Source organism: Manacus candei, unplaced genomic scaffold, assembly GCF_025592945.1.
Source record: "Manacus candei isolate 608988 ecotype Guabito, Panama unplaced genomic scaffold, ASM2559294v1 h1tg000033l, whole genome shotgun sequence".
NCBI classification, from domain to species: Eukaryota; Metazoa; Chordata; class Aves; order Passeriformes; family Pipridae; genus Manacus; species Manacus candei.
In genome coordinates this window covers 10909768-10933696 of record NW_026138081.1, presented here as the reverse complement: position 1 = coordinate 10933696, position 23929 = coordinate 10909768, and the positions used below count along the sequence as shown (strand labels likewise).

At 38.9% G+C, this 23929-nt stretch overlaps 1 protein-coding gene across 21 annotated transcripts in view; it reads left to right on the top strand.

Annotated features, from left to right (window-relative positions):
* CELF1 (CUGBP Elav-like family member 1) overlaps positions 1 to 23929 on the top strand; it is a 63025-nt gene that overhangs the window by 3554 nt on the left and 35542 nt on the right. For 13 of the 21 annotated variants that reach the window (XM_051791994.1, XM_051791989.1, XM_051791988.1 and 10 more), the window contains 2 exons: positions 7999 to 8085; positions 12777 to 12817. The exons of 5 other annotated variants lie outside the window; for them this stretch is intronic. The gene's annotated coding sequence lies outside the window, so the exon portion shown is untranslated. Of the gene's footprint in view, positions 1 to 7508; positions 7643 to 7998; positions 8086 to 12776; positions 12818 to 23929 lie in introns of those variants that run through there. 3 more of the 21 variants (XM_051791995.1, XM_051791987.1, XM_051791990.1) reach the window with 2 other exon arrangements.

Here is a 23929-nt window from a genome sequence, read left to right as displayed (position 1 = left end):
AACAGTGAAAAGAGAGAGCTTTAGAGTTCACATTTTCAAGAGGAGATTTCCCAAACATCAACTGAACACCATTATTTGCACCTGATACAAGATTCAAGTGTGCAAAGCTAAAATATACATTAGGTCAAAGCAGGAAATTTAGATAGAGCAAGGGAGAAAATGTAAACTACTTTAAAGCTGCAGTGCCAATTAGCCTGCAAATGCTTTGCTGTAGGGAGGAATAGTTCGCAAGGCTGAACTGTGGTAGACAGAGCAGGCTTATTTGTTCGGCAGCAATATAGTGCAGCAGTTGTCATCCCAGGGAAAGGAAGTGTTTTTTCTGACATCTTGAGTAGCTTAAAACTTCCAGCTATCTTAGCTCTGTGCATTTTGAAAGAAAAGGCATTGTTGCTAACTGAATTCAATATGAACAATGAGCAACTAGATGGATGAACAGAAGTCTTCAGTAGTTTTCAAATTTTAGTGAGGAATTTCAGTTTAGATGTTGTACTTTGTCACAGAAATATATGTAAGTGCAAGCCTTCTGCCAGAAGTGAAATCCTTGTGCACAAGTTGTCTTGTCTGTCCCATGTATACGCATTACCCTTTTGTATTCAGTCTACTTAGTATATCATGGTCTGGTTTTTGTTTTGATTTTAGAAAAGATATGCTGGCTTACTGGCTGCTCTGTTAGAGGCAGAGTATGAGTGGCAAACTGACAAACTGTGAGTTTTGATAATGAATCTACTGATGTAGAGATTTATAACTGACTTAATGGTTTGGCTTGCAGTGTTAAAGTTACAGGTAAATTTAAAGTTATATAAACTCGGCTTAAAATCGTATCTCTGCAGAATTTTAACGTCGGTTTGACTAAATTACTTGTAAATATAAAAATACTTGCGGATGAGAGGGTGAGTGTGTGTCGAGTATCTAGTGTCATGCTGGTATGGTATCTGGCAGGCTTTCCTTTGCAGACAGGTGGGTTTTTTTGATGCTTGCATACTGTGTATTCTCTGAGAGCTGAACGCTCTCCTGATTCATATAACAAGGGTGGATGTCTTACATTGCTTTTACTTTAAATAATGTGAGTTTTTCAGGACCTTGGCTTCTTTTTTTCGCCACCATCAAAACTGTACTTTCTGGTAGTTTTCACTTCTGCCTGCAGGCTGTTTCGTATTGCACCCTTCACAAAAATAATGCGGTTGTTATCCACTAGATTTCAGCACCTCACATGTCAAAGTAAAACTGTTGTTCTGCAAACATCATTTAGAATTCAGGCTTTGACTGAACCCATGAATATTCTCTGCTATTTTTGCCTTGAACTATGCAGTTCAAAAGATATTCCAACAAATACATGCTATCCACAAATCTTTTACACTGTTGAAAAGGGAATATTCATGTCTGTTTTTTTCCAAAGCAGAGGAGAGTTGGTTATTTATGAAGCTTGTAATTCAGATGAAACATTTAGCAACAATGTCTAAGTCTACATACAAAAATGATAGCATCTTTCTTAATACATGTAGAGGTTTGCAAGATGAACACCACACATCTTATTATCTGAAAAATCTTACAAGATAAGGCTTTGACAAATGATTCTTCAGAAGGCAATGAAATATTGCTCTTTCAGGAAGAGAAGATATATTTTGAATGCCACATCTAGCTTTTGCATTTCATGTGGGTACAACAGAGTGTAGAAGTAATTCTTCACTTATAGTTTCATTTTCCTAAGCTATCCACTATTCCACTATCTTAAAATCTTTTTGCCAACTTACCTCTGCTTCCTTGTTATTTGCATTGAAAAAATTCCTGTTCTCTGTTTAAACTCCTGAATTAAAAAGCATACATCTGGATGACAGATCAATGTAGTGAAGAACTGTATTTCTTTGGGTTTTTTCTTGTCTTGGCTGTCGTTGTTTTATGACTGTGCAATGTGTAGCATGATTCATGAAACAGTAAAGATTCCTTGCACGGTCCTAAGTGATGTTAGAAGTGATACTGTTTAAAATTATCAATATGCAAAATCTTTGGGAGGCTAAAAAAGGTTGTATATTTATTTCTCTAAAGCAGCTTTTACCACTCATAAATCCATGATTATATGCTTTGGTGACTTAAGAAAAGTTAAGTGAGGATATTCTGATATTTATGGAGTAAAGCCACCCATGTTACATTTTGAATTGTACATTCGTGTCCAGAATTTGATCACTAGTAGAGAATGGCTGTAGGTGGTACTGTCGGTATTTAGCAGTGTGGAAGCTGCTTTGACACTAATTCTCTGTAGAAATTTGCTTTACAGTTTCTTTGGGTTTAAAAGTATTTTTTCATTTATGTCAAGACTGAGTTTAATAGACATTTCATGGGGAGCATTTTTGTGAGGAAAATAATTTAGGCTATGCTTAGGTGTAGAGCTAATTCAGAGTATTCTGGTGTCTTCCTGAATTTGCAGGGAACCTAAAGCATTATCTCAGTGATGAGAAATCTGAAAAAATAACGAGATTGTTGGTTTAAATACCAGCACCTTTAAATCTACTTGCAAGTTACATTAACAGAACTGCCTGACTGGTGTACTTCTTTGAGTTCTAAATTGGCTACTACATTCCTGATATAGCTAAAAGTTGCAGCTTCCAGTTATTTATATAAGAGAACTTTTCTGTTAACTTCTGTAAAGTAGTTTTGTATCACCACAAAAATGCGGGATACATCAAGTAGAAGAAATAGGCAGCAGCATAGGGTAATAAATCTCTCATGAAAAAATTTAGTTTTTTATATAAATGAAACTGCTTTTGAGTTTGCAGACTGTCATACTTCTGTAGTAAAAAAAAAAGTCATAGACTGTGTCCCTTATTTTATTTTTTCTTTGAATTCCTAGGGGATATGGGTTTTCAGTTACACTTGCTCCTTCCATGCCAGAACATGAAAAGGGGTGGGGCAGGTGGAGAGAGAAGGGGATGCTGCATAGAAGTGTATTTTTTTCTGGTTTTAAGAAGAATGCATAGAAAAAGTTTTAGTTTGCATTTAAACACTGGCAAAAAGGACTACTGGGAAGCAGACATGGTATGGCAGATCACCATAGTAATTAGCATCAGCCAATGAGAAAGGTCATGGTTGCTGGTTTAGGACAATACTTAAGAAGGGAGAAAGGTTTAAAAAGATGGCTATAATTCAGTTTGGGCTGCGGGGGGAGAAGGTCAAACCAAGAACTTAATAAGTGAATGTGTGTCCAAAAGCAGCAAGGAAGACCTTGCCAGTTCAGTAGTTCTTGAAATGCTGGTGGATGTGGGGATTCCCTGGAACAGAGATTTTTGTCTTGTTTTGGAGTTGCTGCTCAGATTCTGTTGGTGAATAAAGCAAAACGTACTTGGAACTCATTTCTAAGCAGTAACTCCTTTAAATTTGTACACTTTAATTCTTTTCCTTCTTGCACGGTGTGACAGTGAATGAGGCTGTGCGTGTGTGAAGGAACTTGTCTTAGCAATGGTCTCTTTCAGAGACCATGTATGGGTAAAGCAGTTCGGCTGGTTCAGCTCCTGCTCCTCCCTCTCACAGAGCTGAGCAGAATCTCTTCTGCTGAAACGGTTGTTCCACTTTCTGCTTTCTATATTTGTCCAGCAGCAGCAGCAGCACACTGGATAACTAGGCAGTGGGGCTGGCCTGGTGGGCATTTGCTGAGCAGAATTGAGAGCCAGGGCTTACAGTCTCTGTTACATCCGTCTGTCTGTCTGTCTGCGTCTCTGGGGAGGACTGGAGTTCCAAGTGAAAGGTGATCTGTTTGTAGATGTTGTTTTTTTGTAAAATGCAGTTCATTCAAATTTGGGAGTCTAGGGACAGGGAGCAGAGGAGGGAAGGCAGTTGTCTTGCAGGGACAGTATGTGTGTAGTGAGTGGCAGTGGCATCAGAAAGATACAGACAGATTTAACCTCCAAAAGAGCTGCTGTATTCTGGGATGAGGATTTTAATCTCCCTTCCTGCTTTGGGGTGTGATTAACCAGGGCCTGTATTTTTCCATAAAAGGTCTGTTGTCACTGTCTGCCCTGAAGATTAATGAAAGCTAGATCCTGTCCCGGAAGATCTGAGTGGTGTCTTTGCTTGTTATGGGCAATGGGGATTAATGAGGAGGTAGACCCTGCCCTACCTAGTTGGAAATCAGGAGTTGGTATTGAGGGATGGGGTTTGGGGGAAATACCTTGTTAGGAAGAACTGGAAACTTGTAGCTGAGACTTTCCTGACTGCGTGCTTGTGTAAACTTTGTATTAAGGCCCTGCACGCATTGGGATGATGACTACTCACAATTGCTTTTTGAAGTAGTAGATCAGGTGAACAAATAGTACAGAAGTCTGTTAGCTGCTGTAGTAAACTGTTCTTTGAGTAGCAGAAAGGTGCTCGAAATTGTGGCAGCAACTGGATATACCATTAACGTTGGCAATAATTTTTTTGAGTGGGAGAAAGAGGGAAAGGGAGAAATAGTTTTTTGGGAATACTGTCCACTTATAAATTCTCCTGCCCTTTGAATATCTATGCAAATAGGCATCAGACCTTTTGGTTATGGAATTTGAGCAAGGAAAACGTTTCAGTTGTGAAATGGAAGTCAGCATCTTGCTAAAATCATTCTTGAGGACCATATTCCATAAACTCAGTCTGAATTATTTTTCTTTCCTACCACTGCAGTGTCTTCAGTGTATTTCCTCCTGAGAAAGCTGTGTGTCTTGAATTTAGAAGAAGCAAATTTTAATGGCAAATTGGTGGCTCTCAGCTGCCTGGCAATATCTGAATCGCACTGATGTCTGCAGGCAGGGACCTGTGACAGAGGGTCATCTTCTTGAACTGCTTGAACTCAAGCAGCTTTGTTGTGTGGCTGTTTTCCGATCCTTCTTTCTTTAATGGGGACACACTGCAATAATTGTTCCATGTTCATCTGGAAAACCTAAGAATACGCAGCTTCTGGGATGCTAAGCTTGTTGCCTTAAGTGTCTTGACATTTTTCCTAATTCTGGCATCCTCTGCCAGAATTCGGCCCGCTGCCTGTTTTTCTTCCTGCTTTTCCACTTCCTGACTCCTTAGTTGATGTCTTTTCATTTGTATGAGTTAACCAGTGAAAGGTAATTCTTGGTACTGTTCGATGCCAGTGGTTGGGGTTTTGTAATTCCTCTACTTTGAAGTGCTTTTTGGTAGCATACTTACCTTTTTTTTTTTTTTTTTTTTTTGTAGCCTTGTAGCAGGAATATGATTAGGCAGTTACAAAGGCCTCTTGGAAGTGCACTATTGCATGTTTAAAAAATAGTGTCCATTCTGTGAAAGATGCCATGATAAATGGGTAGAACACTGAATAAACATATGTGCACCTAGGGCATTGAGTAGATGAAAGATAGGCTATAGGATGGCGCTAGGGAATTTAAATCTTACCATTTTGTAAGAATCTTCCTAAAGGCAATATATAAGAAAGTGACATTGTTCAGACCTAGGATAAGCTGTCAAGACAGAAAATCTTATTTGCCAAATATACTTTGAGTTTGGGTAATCCATTCTAGATTGGCTGTGTTACCCTGTTTGCAGAAAAGATTTAATCAGGATTAGAGACAAATAAAAAATTAACTTCTGTCTGATGTCCTTTGAAGGTACTGAAATTCCACAGGTGGGGTAATTTTTTATTTTCTTCTTGCCCTATTTTATTTTTTACAAAAATAATTCTGTTTTTTTAAGGTCATAATCATGCAGTTGAATAATAAAGTTAAGACTGGAAATGTGGGAAGATTATGGGAATTTGGAATTAAGTCCAGTGTTCATTTGAAATTAATGAAACTTATAACTGCTGTTGGAAAGCAATTACAGGTATCAAACTCCAAGAAGAATAAATGAAAGTTAAAAAATATTTACCTGTGATTTTAAAAAGCTGAATCATATAGTTTAATCAAGGATAGTTTAAATATCGGATGCAGTCCACTGACAAAGAATTGGGACAGTAAAGGTGATTATATGGAAGAGCATGTATGTGCTTCTTAGAAGTATAATGGTTTTTTAAGAGAAACAGTGGAAGCCTTCTTTGTCACTTGAGGCCTTTAGAAAGAATTAATCAGTAGAGAATTAATGATGTGAAATTCAGCACCTAAATCTGATTATCTAGTTCCGTAAGTAATTTAAATGAGCATCTGCCAGTATTGCTCTGAAAGTCTCATGCCATCTTTGTGTTTTTCATTTCCTTTGTGCCACCAAGACTATGTGTGGTTGTGCAGTGAATTGAATCTGGGAGCATGCTTGGATTAAAACTATTATATTCATGTTGTTGTTGGTAGTCTTAATCACACCTTGCCCGTTTCCTTTCTCAGGCTTGTTATACAGAGGTGGGGATGGATAGCTGGTGAGGAAAGAGTTGTGCATGAGGAAAGAGTTGTGCACTATTCTTTTGGCAAGAGCATCAGCTTAAATTGAATCTACAGTACGAATATCTTGATCTATTTGTATTTCCTCCTCATTTCTATAAAATGTTTCTGGAGAGCTGTAGCCAGTCCTCTCTGTAATATAAGCCCAAAACACTTAAGTAAGAATTGTGTGTTACCTGCTGTGGCACATGTAGTTTGGTTCTCTGCTGGGAAGTACTAAATGTTGTCTTAACATACTTCTTTATGAAGGCAGTATTTGATACAGACTGTTTGATACTGCTGTACAGAGAAGCTTGCTGTTCATCTGGGAAGAAATCAGTGAGCTTTTCTGATGTGAGGACAGAGAGAAAATAATGTGCCACATATACTCTCCCTGAATCAAAACCTTATACGTGACAATCTAAGATACCTCCAGAATTTAGGTACAAAGTATAACAACCATGAGAATCCAGCAAGATACGTGAGCATTTTATATCTGTTTTGACTCCTCATGCAGCCAAAACTGTATTAATAGCACTCATTTTTACCATAAAGTTTCTGGAGTCTCCTTCTGCTAGCAGTGGAAACCAGCTGATGTTATACTGAGCCTTCCAGGAAAAGTGAATGGAAAGAATTGATGGATAAGTGTGTAAGTGAAGAACATCTGAAGATACGTGCGTAAGACTTCAAGCAAGTACTGCCTCTGGTTCTTGGCAAAGTGCATTGCCACTCTTTATCCTTCTCCCCTCAGTCCAAGATCAGGTTGCGGATCCAGCAGGGAGGGTTTCTGAGGCCTTGGGAAGAGAAAGGAACAAGCCAAGCTGTGCTGGCATGAGAGTCAGTGAGCATCAATCACCGGAGAGAAGCGGCCTGGAGAGGGTGTTTCAGGGTCACAGAATGGGCCATGAGGGTAGTTTGTGGATTAAAAGGCTGCTGATACCAGTAGGAAAAACATTCTATTAAATGTTCATAACTAAGAATGAAAGCTGCTTCAGACAGGGAAAAGTTAATTTAAAATGTGACATCATATTTGTGAATGGTAGTCAGACAAAAATAATGCTTCAAGGTGCTGCATGTGTTTATGCATTCATGTGTTTTCAGGAGATTGTAAATTAATGCAGATTTTTTTGTTTTTTCTGTATTATTTACAGTTGTTTGTGTGCTTTAGGTACTATATAAAGATAATGAAAAGGGTAGTAAATGTTGCAAAAAAAGAAATTGAAGCATATACAAATGCTGCTACAAATGATGACAAATTGGAAACCTTCAGAGCTGGAGTAGAAGCTCAGTAAGAACTGCTTTACAGTGAAATGGTTAGATTTTATTAAATTTTTTAATAAAAGTCGGGACATTGCCAAGTTGATTTTCCCACAGAAATGCCAGCATTTACCTCTGAAGAAAAAGAAATAGCGTGAAATACTTTTTAAAGCTTCAGGTCTACACACCAATATTAAATCTCTTTAAATGTTAATGAAAACTGTCTGTTGTTGAAAGTGATTTGAATCAGTATTCATTTGTTATAATAGAGCAGTGACTTCAATTCTTTGCAGATGTAAATGAGTGTAATTTGAGACTTGTGTCCATTTACTTCTGCAAAGGGTTTGACCATGTACCTGTTACATAATAAAGATAAAAATAATTGAGCATATTTTTACTCTTTGGTTTGCAGGCGTGGCAATGGCAGATTCTGCACGGTAGAGTTCATGGCAAGTATTTGTCTAATATAAGCCAAGCAAGACGCACATACAAGCTTAAGGTAAATCAGTCTTTCTTAGTTGTGCTTCTTTGAAATAAAATATAAATGATTATACGTAAACATTTTGCAAATACAGAATTTCAGGCCTACTCAGAATTTTGCATCCAGATTAATTCTGATCCTTCAAAACTGGGGCACCTCAAAATTATTTTCTTCTGAAACTGGCAGTAAATGCTGGAAACGGCCATGTGCACTGTGTCCTCTTTTAGTATTTCAGGTGTGATAATACAGAATAGTGATTGCATTTGAGGATCTTTTTTTTTCTGCATTTGAATCTATTCCCTTTTGTACAATCAGAAGAAAGGTACGTAAGTACCTTGAATTTTTAACACAGAGCTATGCAAACTGTGTCTGTCTAAATATTGCACAGGGATGATTTTCCCATCAAGACTTTTTTACTTTACTTTTAATGATAGGTAAGTGAAAGTGTTAGTCTTGTGGCTGAGATGGATGAGGTTGTTAAAGTTCAGCTAAAGTTCAATTGCTTCTAGGTAGGAAGTAGGTTCCTACTAGGTTAAGGAGTAGGTTCAGTGGTTAAACTGAAAATATTGTTTCTGTTCACTAAACCTCAATCTTCTACTCAAAAGAAGATATAAAACTGCTACATTTGATAGGTCGTGCTGCAGTGTGTACAGCAGCAAAACATGAATGCATGTTTTCTAAGTATTTTGAATCTTCATTCAAAAAGTAGATGATATATTGCTTTTGTTTTGTATTTGTAACTCGTGATATATTTTGAAAGTCCCTTAATGCCATAATCTGGATGGAGATAGCAAGCTTAAATCTTTTGTTGGTGAGATTCTTTGGGTTTTATTAACAGACAGATGTTTTATGGACATTTGTTTACTAGGTTTTCAACTGAGATGCAGCTACTGTAACAGCGTGATGATATTTTCTTATTCAATACACTCTGTCACTAGTTCTCAAAATACTTTTTCACAAAATAAAAAAGATTATAATATTGTACAAATGGAAACTCTTTAGTACCAAAAAGTGACTTGTCAAATGCTATTTAACCCATAGTTAATAATATAACTGATACCTTCTAAGTTCCAGTCTCATGTTTTCAACAGTAGATCACAGGATTGTTTTGCATTCTTAAAGTGTGTCTCTTGACCCTCTCATTATGGGTTGTAAGGCTTAATGATCGGTCTTGGGAACGTTTGGGCTGTAATTGCTGACTGGGCATGGAACAGACATTGCAAATATGGGCAGCGTGCCAAATGTTAAGTATTTTATGATGTCCCGGTTAGAGGAACTTGAAACATAGCATTTTAAATGTTTTCCTCTCTTTTCTTTTTGTCTTAATCTGCAGTAGTCCCAAAATGTGCACCTCTTCTATTCTTCAATCTGTTCTTACATTAAAAAAAACTTACATTCTTATAGTGGAACATACTGTTGTGAGTAATTCAACCGGTCTACTTGCTAACTGTACAGATTGCCTGCTAACCTGTATGCCTGATAGTATTTGTGCTGGCAGCACTGGGGAAAACAGTACTCAACAGCTCTGTCTGCAAAAATGAAGTGAGCAGGCAATGAAGTAATTGGGAGCTGTGGCCTCGCAGTGAACACGTGGCTCCTGGTGCTGGGAGGTTTGGGTGGTGTAAAGATTGCAGTAGAAGGGCATTTCTCCGATAAGAAAGTAGGGCTGCTTCCGTGGTGAGGTTTTTATACTGCAAGAGTTTCTCCTCACTTATCTCTGTTGTCTTGCTTCCTCGTAAGTAAGAGTTACTAGAAAGTGACACTTTCTGTGGGTTGTGGCCTAAGCTGTATAGTAATTGAAACTTATCTGATTTGTATGGGCCTCTCTGTTCATACTCTGACTAGTGCACTTGCTCCGTCACTCTGCGATGAATTGTTATGTCCCTCCTTTACTTCCTTCAAAGAAATAGTTCTTTTTATATTTTCAAATTTTTTTTATTGGTCATATTGGTACTTAAAAATACGTAAATCTGCAGTGAGCCCAGACTGAATGCTGATTTATGTGAGAGACTGTTGACGCCAGGATGTATCTGAGGTTGAACTGTGTGGTCTGTTAGCCTCTTTAATTGCCATTGGTAACCTAGACATCCCATAAACATTAGTTCCTGGAAAGTGTAATGAGAAATCAGAACAAACTAGTCTAGACAAGTGGTAACTGTGACAGTAATGTCATTGATCAGAATCCATTAAATGATCTGGTATTCTCTTAGATGGTCCTGGGTGCTGGTGAGACTGAAGTTTTATATCAAAAGTAGTATCGAAGCAACATCCCTAGATTTATTGGGCTCATATCCACTGTCTAGTACTTAGTGGCTAGAGCCACTTGTTTTCATTACCAGCTGTAATTCTATTTATATTATATTGCATATCAGAAGTTACAAGTGTTCATCAGTGAGAGTATATTTTATCACTCTTAGATCTACCAGGGCTAAGTATTAAATCGAAGTGTTAAACCTTTGTTTTTCTACATGGAGTTGTCAGGTGGTGTCCCAGTTCCTCCCAGCTTGGTAAGGGAGTTGAAAGTGACATCTGTGCTCGGCTGCGGCACTTCAGTCAGGGGGCAGCTTCAGGAAAAATCTTAGCAAAAGCTGTGATGTCTCAATTTATGCCTGTTAAGTGTTTTGCTGATCCCACTAAGAGCCTACACTCATGCAACTATGAAAACAGTTGGCTGTCAGCATCTAATGCTGGGCTGGGGAGGATCTAATTTGCACAAGAGCTTTCTGCCACGTCAGTTAATTACAGAAATGGCTGTGTCGCACTGGTTGCACACATTGTATACCTTGATCTGGCGTATGCAAGTCCCAGTTTCTTCTGAGAAAAAACACAGTTGTCAGATTCTTTGGCCTTGGATTCAAGTTTGTCTCATGTATAAACTTGGATAAATGATTGTGTATTTATGTTCTGCATGCAATTAAATGAACCATTATAGAACAATTTATGATTTAAGAACATTCTCCCAGGCTTTCTGCAGGTGGTTGTCAGATTTGCTGCTTGTTTTTTGAAGTTTTTATTGTCTTGGATTTTGCCTTTGATTCAATGAGGTGTATATTTTTTCCCAAAGGTGTCCAAGAGTTATGGGCTCCTCTGGCTATGTTAGCTGCACTTTTGGTTCCTTTGAAGTTTTAAATTAATTCATTAGAGTGAATTAATGGCTACATGTGTGAAGGGAATATTTTCTTTTTAACATAAAAAAGATGTTTTTATAGATATTCTTAAGCATTTACAAGATAAATAAATTCTGTATTTCATTTTTTCTGGAAGCTGATTATCAAAGGAGCAAAACTTAGCATATATGACAATTCCCATAGGGTTTAAATATCTGGCAAAAATTTGGTTTAAAAGAAACAGAAGAAAAAAACTGTATGTTTTGAAGGCAGGTCTGTTAGGAGGAATCTGAGACCATTTTTTTGACCATAAACAAATATCTTGTAATTAAACTTCAGAAAGCAAAGGAATGTGGGTGAGGTGGAAGGAGGTGTCCTCAGGTAATGTATTTGCCTGACTCACTAGTTGGAGCTTCATAATTCAGAATGCTGTTGTGAAACAGAAGAAAAATAATATGTAAAGTGTTCCCTGAACAATAGTCAGTTTTCAGTAATATTCTAGAAAATATAAATTCATAATTTTGAAAATGCACATTTCAAATAACTGAGTTTGTCAGGATTCATGATGGATTTTTATTGTTCTTAACAACTATTATAAGAAAATTAATTTTGTTCCTGTGTTTAGGATTCTTTTTTGTTTTAGAGGCTATGGTACTTTAATAAATCAATTGAACAAATAGAACAATTGAAAATTACTACAAAATAGCAATTGAAAATTTTTGAGATCTCCCTTTGGAAAAGAAGGCATGAGACATGACGACGTGTATATTACATGAGACAAGTATATTACAAGGCAAGTTAGAAGAGGATATGGATCACTTATTCTCATTTATTAAAAAATATAGAACAAAGGTTATAAAGGGACCTGCAAAGTAGCAAAAATGTGGGAGCACAGATAGCTTTGTGTAATTTACAAAAAAAAAAAAGGAAAGCCATTTCACAACTAAAAAAATCCAAAGTTTGTAGTTGTGGGTCAATTACTGAGTTTGCAAAAAGAGAGCTGTGAATCATGGAGTAGCATCCCTTACTCAGGTGCTAGTACAGAAAATTTGTATGGTTTCTGGTTGATGATTTGCTTAAGGTGTAGAAATCACATTTTTATCTTGAGTTGTTAATTCTTTGTGGTCTTTGTGTTCCCTGATTCGGTGCATTTCCATTTATGCAGTCTTACATTAGAGTTCCCACCTTGCAGGTTCATGGTCATCTGTTAAGGCTGCAGCTGTCAAAATAATGTGATACAGGAGTTTAGGACTGTGGGTACTGCTGTTGGTAACTGCTTCTGTTGTGACAGTCAAAAAGCCAGACAGGTAGGAGAAGTCCACTGAATGTTATTAGGGAGTTTTAAGACTTCTGTTTTCAGCCATGTTACATTGCAGTCCTCTCTTTTGCCCCCTCTAATCTACTCTGTATTCTTGAAATATGCAACTTCAGGTTTGAGTCTAATGAGGGTAGTCAGCACCTCATGATGACTTCTGTTTTTAGAAATATGCTTTACTTTCACAGTCCTCAGTGCTTTATAAGATGGAGTTCATGTTGTAGTGATTGTTGGTATCCGATTTTAACTCTGGATTTCTCAATACCTGTTTTTTCCTTATCTTTTAGACTGAAGACTGGAACGGCTAGAGGGAGGTGCATAGCTGCAGGTATGAACCAACTACTGTTTGTATCCCTCATTTGTGTATTGGATCTTCCTTTCAAATGTTTAGAGAGAAGTTGTTTTTACATTCAGTGATGAAAGCAGTCATTTTCCACTGCAGTGAGCAGTGCTCCCTGAACCTTAAACTCTGCAGTTTCCTGCCTTTGTACTGCTAAAGGGGGTTGGGAGTGTTAACGGTTTAGTACTGTTAGTACCAAGTCAATAGGCATCTTTAACTCCATCTGTCATTTAATAACTTTAGAAACATAACTGCAAAGTAGAAGTGCATGTCTTCTTAGTAATTTCTTGACCAGAGCAAATCTACAGTATTCTGTAGTGCATGAAACCCTAAAGTGTAGTAACTCCTCTAGACTGAGACAAATCTGATTATGTGCAGCAGAACAGGAACTAAGTCTAGTGTGAAAATGCTTGGATCCAAATGCAAGGATCTTCTAGTGCAATTTTCTTAATGCTAGAAGTTCAGTAAGGATATAGTTTCGCGTGACAGCTGAGACAATTGCCCTTTCCTTTCTTACTGAGTTTCCAGGCCTGTGTCCTTTGGTTACACTTGGTTCTCATGGGAGTTTGCATAGTAGACAAAGTCAGCTTGACAACCCAATAAACAGCTCTTCCGTGATCACGTTGTTATTTTCCCAGTTTAGGAATTTGGAATGATTTACTGTGTGGTCAGAGAAGTACCAAAAGAATAGATCAGACTGTTTGGAACTGTGTACCCTAAGAGTTTCAGTTCATTTCTGAGGACAGTTGACCTGTAACTGCTGTGTTAAGTCACACTGTCATGCTCAAGTGTGGTGATTTTTGCTTTTCTGGCGAATCATCTCTGCCATGACAGAAAGATTATGTGCTTTGGTCTGGACAACCAGGGAGAGTTGAGTTTTTATATTGTCTTGAGGAAAGGGTTGTTTTCTACTGTGGACAGACATTTGCTACAGTTTGCATAAATACATTGGAAAGGATTTAGTTATGTCTATATCAGAAAGAAAAACAAATTTGTCTTTAAAGTGCAGGATATCCTGCCTCTCTATATGTTGCTCATCAGGGTAGAAAGATCTAAAACTGGTTTAAGAAATCCAGGAACACCTTCATTTTTTAGAGAATTGGTGATTGACCTCTGTGTTTGGAAGTACCAGTTTGAGGGCAGTTGTCTCCAGGCATTGTGTGTGTTGCAGAACACTCAGCTTCTTTCCTACATGACTGGTGCCTTGTACTTTGCCCTTCCTGCTCCTTTGCAGCTCCATTAGGACCATACAGAAGATTGGAAAGAGAAAATACTGGTCCTTGTTTGTGGATTTTGTCTGAAGAGTTTGCATCTTTTGAGACAGACTAGTCTGATTAGGCCTAGTTTTTCAAAGTCATGGGATTCTGCCAGTTACAGAACACAGGTCCAGAATCCATAGATCTGGATTACTTAAATAACGAAATAATCAGATTATTTAGATAGCAAAGTAATCACAAAGTTTGTGGTTGATGAAAACAAGTCACTTCTATTTGCTGCAAGATCCATGATTTCCGGCAAAATAAAGTTGAGTTCATCTATCTAAATGTGAACGTAGAAAGGTGTCCAAGTGAAAGAGAATGGAGTCTTGAACATCTGATAATGATATATGAAATTGTTTGTGTACATTTGTTTACATTTCATACCCAGTATGAAATACCTCTTATAATGATTAACTCTACAGAGATATATCAGAATAAAACTGATGGCATTCTGCTCCTGGTCTGGTACAGAGAAAAAAATTGAGGAGGGATCAGCTTTGCTTCGAGATAAGGAATCAATCAGCCTTTGAAATAGCACTTGATTTTGTTCCCCAGTTTTCTCGTAGATACTATCTTGAACCAGAAAAGTTTTTGAACAGAGAGTTTACTCAGAGATTCAGGATTTTTTCTTGTGTTTGGGCATTTATATGCCACACTTTACCAAAGCAGATTAAACAGATATTCTGTCAAGTAATATTGCCCTACAAGTCCTTGTGAACACTGACAGTTTCAAGACTGAGGAGCTCCTATGTTTGTATTGACTCTTGTCATATCCACATTTACCATGCTGATATTCTGCTGGAGGACAAAAATGCCTTTGTACTATGAATAGAGAGCACTGTAGGGTTCATATTATTTTACTGTCCTGCCCCTCCTCAAGGATCATCCTGTTGTTTTCCTGAAGGTAAGCTCTAATGAAAACTCCATTGAGACACATTTGTAAACATGTTGTATAATGAAGGATAGCATCTTACCTGTTTTTACTTGAAACATGTATGTGCAGAAATTTTATTTGAACAGACCTGAGCTCCTTCCAAAGTGGAAGTCTTTCACATGGAGATAAAAATGGGCAGCAAAAAATGCAGATTAAGTGATAGTCATAGAATCTTTAAGGTTGGAAAAGACCCTTAAGGTCATAGTCCAGCCATTAACATAACACTGCCAAGTCTGCTGTTAAACCTGTCCCCAAGCATCTACACATCTTTGCTTGCATTCTCAGGGATACATACATATCCCATTCCCGTCTCCACTCTCCTCATGGACAATACTGGTGCTATGCCTTTGCAGCCTCATGCCAAGAGCCATGACTTACTGTGTTCCAAGGTGGTGTTCTACCTAGTAATTGTTATTGCAGCGATTACTGTTCTGACTGCCTAGTGTGCTCTCTTGGAGAGCCCCCGGCTGGGTTACATTTGAACTTACCTCTGATAACATGCAACAAAAAGCTGTACTTTGGATAAAATGAAATGAGAGAAATAGTGACTTTTTGTAATATAATATTAACTGCATCTGGTATTATTAGTAGAAACAATTTGAGATTAAAGGCTTGTGTGGCTGTTCTGATGGCTGCAAAGGACAATGAAACATGTTGCTTTTAGTCCAGAAGGTCTCTTGAAACTTAACAGAAGAAGAAAAAAGACTTTATCAGAACAACTTTTAAACAGGTCTGACTGCTATTCTAGACATTTCAGTAAGGAGAGTAATAGTATGCAGTTTGTTCCTTTAAGATAACACATAACATGTCTTGAGGAAAAAGGTAACTCTGGCCAGTTCTTACTTTAAGGTTTTTTACTTTACATGTGCACAAGGTGTGTTACTTGCAAAAAACTTTCAGGCATTTTTGATTCACTGAGGTTCTCCTGTAGGTTAATATAACAATCTTTGTACATGGTTTTGTCCTGGAATTGTTTAGCAGGTTCTGTAGTCTCCCCTGGGCCCGATACGCAACCACACAGCAATTCTCTGTGTTAATGCAGTTGCTTTGCCCATTGTAATGGATCATGACATGTTTGGGCTGAAGACAAGCAGACTGTTCAGAGCTTTCCAGGACCTAGTGGATTTCCAGCTCCTTCAGAGGAATAACTTCTGTCTCTCTTTCAGAAAACTACCTTAAAAATCTGGTAAATAGCGCAGAGATGGCAAAATGTTTGTTTCCAATGCATCTTTTTGACTAAATACAGAGCTCCGGACTCCTATAATATGCGAAAGGATAGCAGAATTCAGTCTTATCTGAAACCAGATTTCTAGGTCTTGTGTTTGTATTTACAAAGGAAAAAGGTTCAAAGATAATCAAAAAGTTTTCTCTTTCATGGAATTGCTTGCAGGATTGTTTCTTGCACAAAAAGATAAAATAGCTGAAGATAAACTTCTGACCAGTCTTAGAAAAGGTCATTTCTGTAAGCTCAGAGGCAACATTTGGGGAGAGAAAGAGGACAGACACTGTAAGTGGCATCTGTACCTAACCTGCAGGGCAAGATTGCTTCCAAACCCTATGTTCTTACTCTTTTCTACTGAAGATTTAAGCCTTATAGTGCAAGTGTGATTTGCCATCTCTATTTCTGTGTGTCTCAGAATCTGAATTCAGTCAATAAACAAAGAGTGCAAGGAGAAAACTTTCAAATCTTGCTGCTACCTTAAATGTTCCATCCTGTCGCCTTTTAGTGTTTCCCTGTCATCCAGAGGGTAGAAATGCATGCCCTCGCTTCTTATACTCATTTCCTGCCTTGTCTCCTGTTGTGTGTCGTACAGCTGCCTTTATTTCCTCTTACTATTGTTGTGACAAGCCACTTTTCCTACTTTCTCAAGAAGTTTTTTCTGTCTACAGTGCCAAAGTGTCTACATGGCATTAAGGTCTCTTAGGTACTTAAGGTTTTCATAGTTTGTCTCTTGCAAAATGCAAGCATTATTATGTTCTAACACTGTGATTATAAAAACTCAAAATACTTCTCAAACTATGTCTGGTGGAATCTTGGCATACGTTTAAAAAACCCCACAATTTTAGACTGAAATTTTCTTTTGCATACCTTCCTGTAAACCTTAAGCAGTACCTGAAATTAGACATTTCACATCTATACACGCGCACAAAAAAAAAAGGCAATCCACAACCTACAGGTAAGGATAAAAGGATTTAATTTTTTTACTTGTGTTTGTTATTGTTGTTTTTAATGTACTAGTATGAGGGGAAGAAACCTATACACATCTGCTTTAAAAGCAGTTGCCCTGGATACATCAATGCTTCTTCCTAATATCAATTATTAACTATAAAATGTCTTGCAAAGAGATACTTGAGGTTCTTTGGAAGTTCTGTCTTTGTGTAAGAAAAAAATTAAATAGATACAGGTTCTTGAAATAATAGTTGTGTTACACCTCAAAATAATGCTTTGAAGGCTATCAGCTTGCATATTGCTCGTTGACAATAGGGTAATGAGAAATTTTATGGTTGGAGATGGAGTGTTTTGGGTCACTGTCAGGAGGTGGTCTCATGGGCCGGTCTATTCCATTTTTTTTTCTTTCTTTGGTCCTGCCTGTGCAAGCCTTTTTCAGATCATCACTGAAGTAGCAGACACAGCTGCAGTGGGTCAAGCACTGGGTTAGCAACCTCATGCTGCTGTGTTAGCTGGCAGCTGTGCACTAAGAAAGTAAACCTCAGGGTAGCATTGTGCAGCTGTTCTGTCCTAGAAAAGCAGATCATTGTCTACAGAGCTGTGGGTTGCTCACATCACAAAATTCCACTACCCACAGCCCCGTCAAGATATTCACAGCACACTCCTACATCCCCTCTCAGGCAAGCAGATGAAGAGGAAATGTATCAGAGGCGATGAGAGAAAAATTGAACAAGTTCGTAGGCCACTGCCTTAAACGTTGTAAACTTCATTCATATGCTACAAGAGGGTCTTAGGGCTGATAACTCAGCTTCTTCCATGTTCTTTTTAGATGTCCTGTTGGTAGCAGTAACTGACAGAGCTGGACCTAGTTGTCCTTTGGGATTTGTTGTTTCTGGGGGGTTTTTTGGCTTCTTGGATTTGAACAGATGTTGTAACCTGTTTCCTGGTAGATAAGCTCTCATATTGCAGAGCTACCGTCTGCCATTTGGTGTAAGTTGTCCTCCGGAGTGAGCCAGATATTGAGCATGTCACAGATTAAATTTGTTCCTCAGTTATGTGATGGCATACTGAAAGCAATTGCAAGGCATTTTAAAAAGGAGGTAAAGTGTATAAACTGGTTGTTATCTGTGCTGTCATGCTTCCTGAAGTCCAGATGTATGGGGTTTTGGTTTTTGTTTCTTGTGTAGTTTGGAGGGGGAGGGAGGAGGGGTGTTGGGGAGGGTTTAGTGTTACACCAATAATAGCTGAGCACTTTTAATTAGCATTTACCTAACATGTATAGTTCAGTTCTTGAGTAGCTTTAACAGGACAACTCTTCTTTTTTTTTACATAGTATTTTTTTATTTTGTCCCAACACAAATGCATAGGCATACTCCTGCTCTTCGACATGTTCCAGACCTATCTGCACCGTTTGCAGTGGCTGATAACCCATAGTGTTTGTTTTCACCACAAAACTGACTCAGTGATCTCTTGGCCTCTCTGGTTTTAGCTCAGAAGAACCCAAACTATTGTGGTTTGTCTAGTGGCCTCTGATGGGTCCCTTCCAAGTACTTGTCTAATTTGTTTTTCCACGCATATAAGCTTATTGCATCTGCCCTATCCTGCCAAGGAGTTTCAAGAATCTACTACCCTGTGTATGAAGTACACAGTACAGTATTTGTCCTCCTCAGAGGACAAATGTTGTTGTATCAGTCACTGAGGTTTTGCTTTCTTAGCTGTGATTTGTAAATTGATTTGGAGCTACAAACTGCCTAAGAAGGTAATAACCACATACAAGCTTTTACAAGGTTGTGCATTCACATGCATTCACTTCATGGCTTGTTGTTTGAAGTAAAAGCAAGAGGGACACCTAGACTGTGCAGACAAATAATAAATATATGGCAGTCAAAGCAGAACTGTTTGGCATCACAGTGATACCAGTACCACCAGTATGCCAGTACCAGAAGGGAGCCTACAAGAAAGATGGAGAGGCTATTTACAAGAGCATATAGTGACAGGACAAGGGGAAATGGCTTCAAACTGAAAGAGAATAGGATAGATTAGATGTTAGGAAGAAATTCTTTACTGTGAGGGTGGTGAGACACTGAAACAGGTTGCCCAGAGAAGTTGTGGATGCCCCATCCTTGCAAGTGTTCAAGGCCAGTTTGCATGGGGTCCTGAGCAACCTGATCTAGTGAAAGGGGTCCCTACCCATGGCAGAGGGCATTGGAACTAGATGATCTTTAAGGTCCCTTCCAACCCAAACCATTGTATGATTCTATGCTCTCAGTGAAGTTAGTCTCCATGAGGAAGGCAGCCTTAGAGAACATGGTGCCAGTTATACACTCTGTTGGTCAGGTAAACCCAGAACTGAAAGGCATCTTTCAGGAGTTGGCTTCATGATTAAAAACTATTGTCCCTAAACTTGAAAATCTGCCAACAGGTCATTCTGGTCGCATTATCTCCTTATGCTTTCCACTACACAACAAGCAATATGTTGTCCTCTTTAGTATATATGCCCCAACTCTCCAAGCTGACCCTGCCGGAAAAGATAAATTTTATACCAACCTACATTGCCTTACCCAAAAGGTTCCCACAGATGATAAGATCATTATCCTTGGTGATTTCAAAGCCAGAGTAGGAAAGAACTTTGAAGCCTGGAAAGGAGTATTAGGCAGGCATGGTTTTAGAAAGTGCAACGATAATGGATGCCTTCTGCTAGAATTCTGTGTGGAGCAACAGCTCACCAACACTCTTTCAGCAGAAAAATAGTCTGAAGACAACCTGGATGCATCCTAGATCTAAGCATTGGCACCTCATCAATTATGTCTTGGTGCGACAGAGAGATGTTCGCGATGTTCATCATACCCACGCGATGCCTAGTGCAGAATGCCAAACAGATCATCGACTTGTGCGCTGTAAAGTTAACTTCAACCTTAAGTTCAAACTTAAAAGGGGTGGTATTCCAAGGAGGAGACTCCAAGTTAACAATCTTCAAACAGCTACAGTGAGAGACAGATTCCAGGCAAACCTTCAAACTAGGCTTGAAAATCATTCCATAGATCCCTCTTCTGAAACACTTTGGCAACATATTAAAAATAGCATCCTGCAGTCCTCTGAAGAATCCTTAGGGTTCTCCCTCAAGAAGAACAAGGACTGGTTTGATGAAAATAATCAAGAGATCCAGGAATTGTTGAGGAAGAAGAGAACTGATCACCAAGCACACCTTGCTCAGCCATCTTGTCATGTAAGAAAAGCAGCCTTTTGTCTTGCATGCAGCAAGATCCAACAGAAACTCCGTGACATCCAGAACAAATGGTGGATCAATCTAGCTGAAAAAACTCAATTATGCACAGATACAGGTGATCACAGAGGTTTCTATGAGGCCCTGAAAACAGCATATGGGCCTACATACCAGGTCCAAAGCCCTCTACTCAGCACAGATGGTCAAATGCTTCTCACAGATAAAATCTCCATTCTGATTCGATGGTCTGAACACTTTCAGACTCTTTTCAATACTAGCCATGTAGTTCAAGACTCAGCAGTTCAGTACATTACACAAGAACCGGTGACGAATTAATTGGATATTGCCCCTGCTATGGAGAAACCCTTAAGGCCATACAGCAGGTGAAAACTGGCAAGGCAGCTGGAGTTGATGGAATTCCACCTGAAGTCTGGAAGCATAGGGGCCAAGCACTCCATGCTAAATTTCACGAGTTTGTGGTGCGCTGTTGGGAACTAGGCGAACTCCCATCAGACCTTCGTGATGCAGTCATCCATCACTTTGTACAAAAAGAAGGGAGATAAATCAGACTGTTCAAATTACTGAGGTATTACTCTGCTCAACATTGCTGGCAAAATCCTTGCAAGAATACTTTTGAACAGACTAATACCCATAGCAGAAGAACTCTACCTGAAAGCCAATGTGGTTTCAGAGCCAACAGGAGTACCACAGACATGGTATTTGTTCTGAGACAACTGCAAGAGAAGTGTAGGGAACAGAACAAAGGTCTCTATGTAACCTTTGTCGACCTCACCAAGGCTTTCGATACTGTGAGCAGAAGAGGTCTGTGGCAGATTTTGGAATGTTTAGGTTGTCCCCCCAAGTTCCTTAAAACGATCATCTCACTTCATGAGGATCAGCGTGGCCAAGTCAGATATGGTGATGCACTTTCTGAGCCCTTTCTAATTACCAATGGTGTGAAACAAGGCTGGTTCTTGCACCAACCCTATTCACAATCTTTTTCAGCATGATGCTCCAAAGGGCCACAGCAGACCTCAACGATGAAGATGGTATCTACATTCGATATTGTACTGACGGAAGCCTATTTAACCTTAGGTGACTGAAGGCCCACACTAAGACCTTAAATCATCTTGTCCGGGAGCTGCTTTATGCTGACAACGACGCCCTTGTCACTCACACAGGAGTAGCTCCGCAGCGTTTAACATCCTGCTTTGCTGACACTGCTGAGCTTTTTGGGCTGGAAGTCAGCTTAAAGACAGAAGTGTCCTATCAACCTGCACCTCAGGAAGTCTTCCATCATCCCCATATCACCGTTGGCAAATCAGAGCTCAAATCATTTCAGCAGTTTAATTACCTAGGTAGCCTCATCTCCTCGAATGGTAAGATTGACGGAGAGGTAGACAACAGGTTAGCACAGGCATATAGTGCTTTTGGAAAACTCCATAAAAGAGCCTGGCGAAATAAACACCTGAAGAAAAGTATAAAGATCAGTGTTTACAGAGCCATAGTGTTGTCTACTCTTTTATATGGATCCAAATCATGGGTCATTTTCCGCCACCACCTGCGTCTCCTAGAATGCTTCCATCAGCGCTGCCTCCGTTCAATCCTAAACACCCACTGGTCAGATTATGTGACTGTCACGTCTGTTCTAGAACAGGCAGCAGTTATGACTATTGAGGCCATGTTGCTGAGAACACAGCTGCGCTGGGCAGGGCACGTCTCAAGGATAAAGGACTACCACCTCCCCAAGGTCATGCTCTGTGGTGAACTTGCCACTGGCTGCCGCAAGAGAGGAGCCCCGAAGAAAAGATACAAGGACTCCCTGAAACAACATCTCAGCCTTGGCCATATTGATCATTGTCACTGGTCTACTCTGACCCTCAGTCGGGAGGTCTAGAGACACACTGTAACGCTGCTGCTTCTTTTGAGAACGCACACAGGATCACTCTTGAGGTAAAAAGACAACGCAGAAAGAACTGTCTTGTCGATACCACCTAAGGAGTCTTTCTGCTGTGCCTTTTGCAACCAGACTTGTCTATCTCGCATTGGCCTTTTTAGCCACCAGCGTGCTTGTAGCAAATGTGGGTAGAGTCCTTTCCAAATCTTCATTCATGAAGATGAATCATGATAATAAAGATTCCTTCTTGAAAACGTTGATTCCACTGTTCACATTTAAATAAATTTGGCAGACCAATAAATGTATTGAGGCATTAAGTTCCTAATCATTTAGCATTAAGTGAAGAGGAGGTCAAAACAGAATAGTCAACTCTTGCTCTTTTCCCATTGGTGTGCCAGTAGCTCTGAACTAGTCTGGCTGTTGGCTATGGTGCTCAGCTAAGCAGGGAGAAGTCACTGAAGGATCTTGAGACTTACTGGCTTTTCAGTTCTGCTTTTGGTATGAATTGGCATACTTGTGTTAAGGGTTACCTCTCTAGTGTGTGGGTTTATTGTATAGCAAACAGTGTTCTCAATTCTCAGTTCACTGCCTCCCAGTTTGCGTGTGTGACATCTGGAAATTGAGGAGCTAAGGGATGTGCTTGGATTTTTGCATTGGGTTGCTACTGAGCTTGGAACATACCATTCTTTTATGCCACAGCTTTCAATCTCTTGATTTCTCTCTGAAACATCATTTTCAAGCAATTGGTCTTTCCTGACCAGTTCTTAATTCAGAACCCCTTCATCCAACAGACTTATACAACTATAGTGTCGTGGTAAACATAGTTGTGATCTCAGTGGCCACAGAGAAGCAGTAATTTCTGTATGTTTAATGCAAACAGTGTCTTGCATATCTATTTTTGCGTGAAGATTTTGCACTGAATGTGTTGATGTAGAAAGTTAAAAAATTGTGACTAAGGACCTTGAGAACTGCCACACTGGACATAGTCTGTTTTTTTGTTTCCTTCTGTTAGTGCCTAGTACTACGTGCACTAGGCAAATGGGTCTAAAATCTTAAAAATTATTGATTAGTCTGTGTTTAAAGATGGGGTTACTTAGTTGTTCCTTCCTAATATTAGCTAGAAGGTGGTGGTTCTTACATGCAGTATTTTGAGTCAGATGGTCCATCAGTTAAAAAAATGCAGTTGGTATATATGTGCAGTAAATAGATGTGGAAAAATATGTTCCTGCAAGCATCCAGTTGTGTTCAAACCTTATCAAGCTTTGACAGGATTACAGAAGTCACCACCACTAAATATTTATCTATGAATTTAGTTAAAGGTGTTCCCTCTTAAGTTTCCATTTGCCTTAGCCAATCTGCTTTATTCATATGAACATAGGAAACTGCAACTATTTTGTGAATTGTGGGGCAGTAGATTCTGTTTGAAGTGAATGTTGCATAGCAGGAAGAACAGAAGTAGAGCTTTCAAAAGAAGCATATGCATTTGAGGAAACCCATAGACAATTCAAAAGAAAATTTACCTGTATGTGTTTCTTGTCTATCTTTTTATAAACTCCACTATTTAGAATTAATTAGAATAATAAATTTGTTCACTTCAGTGGAAAGATTTGTCTCCTT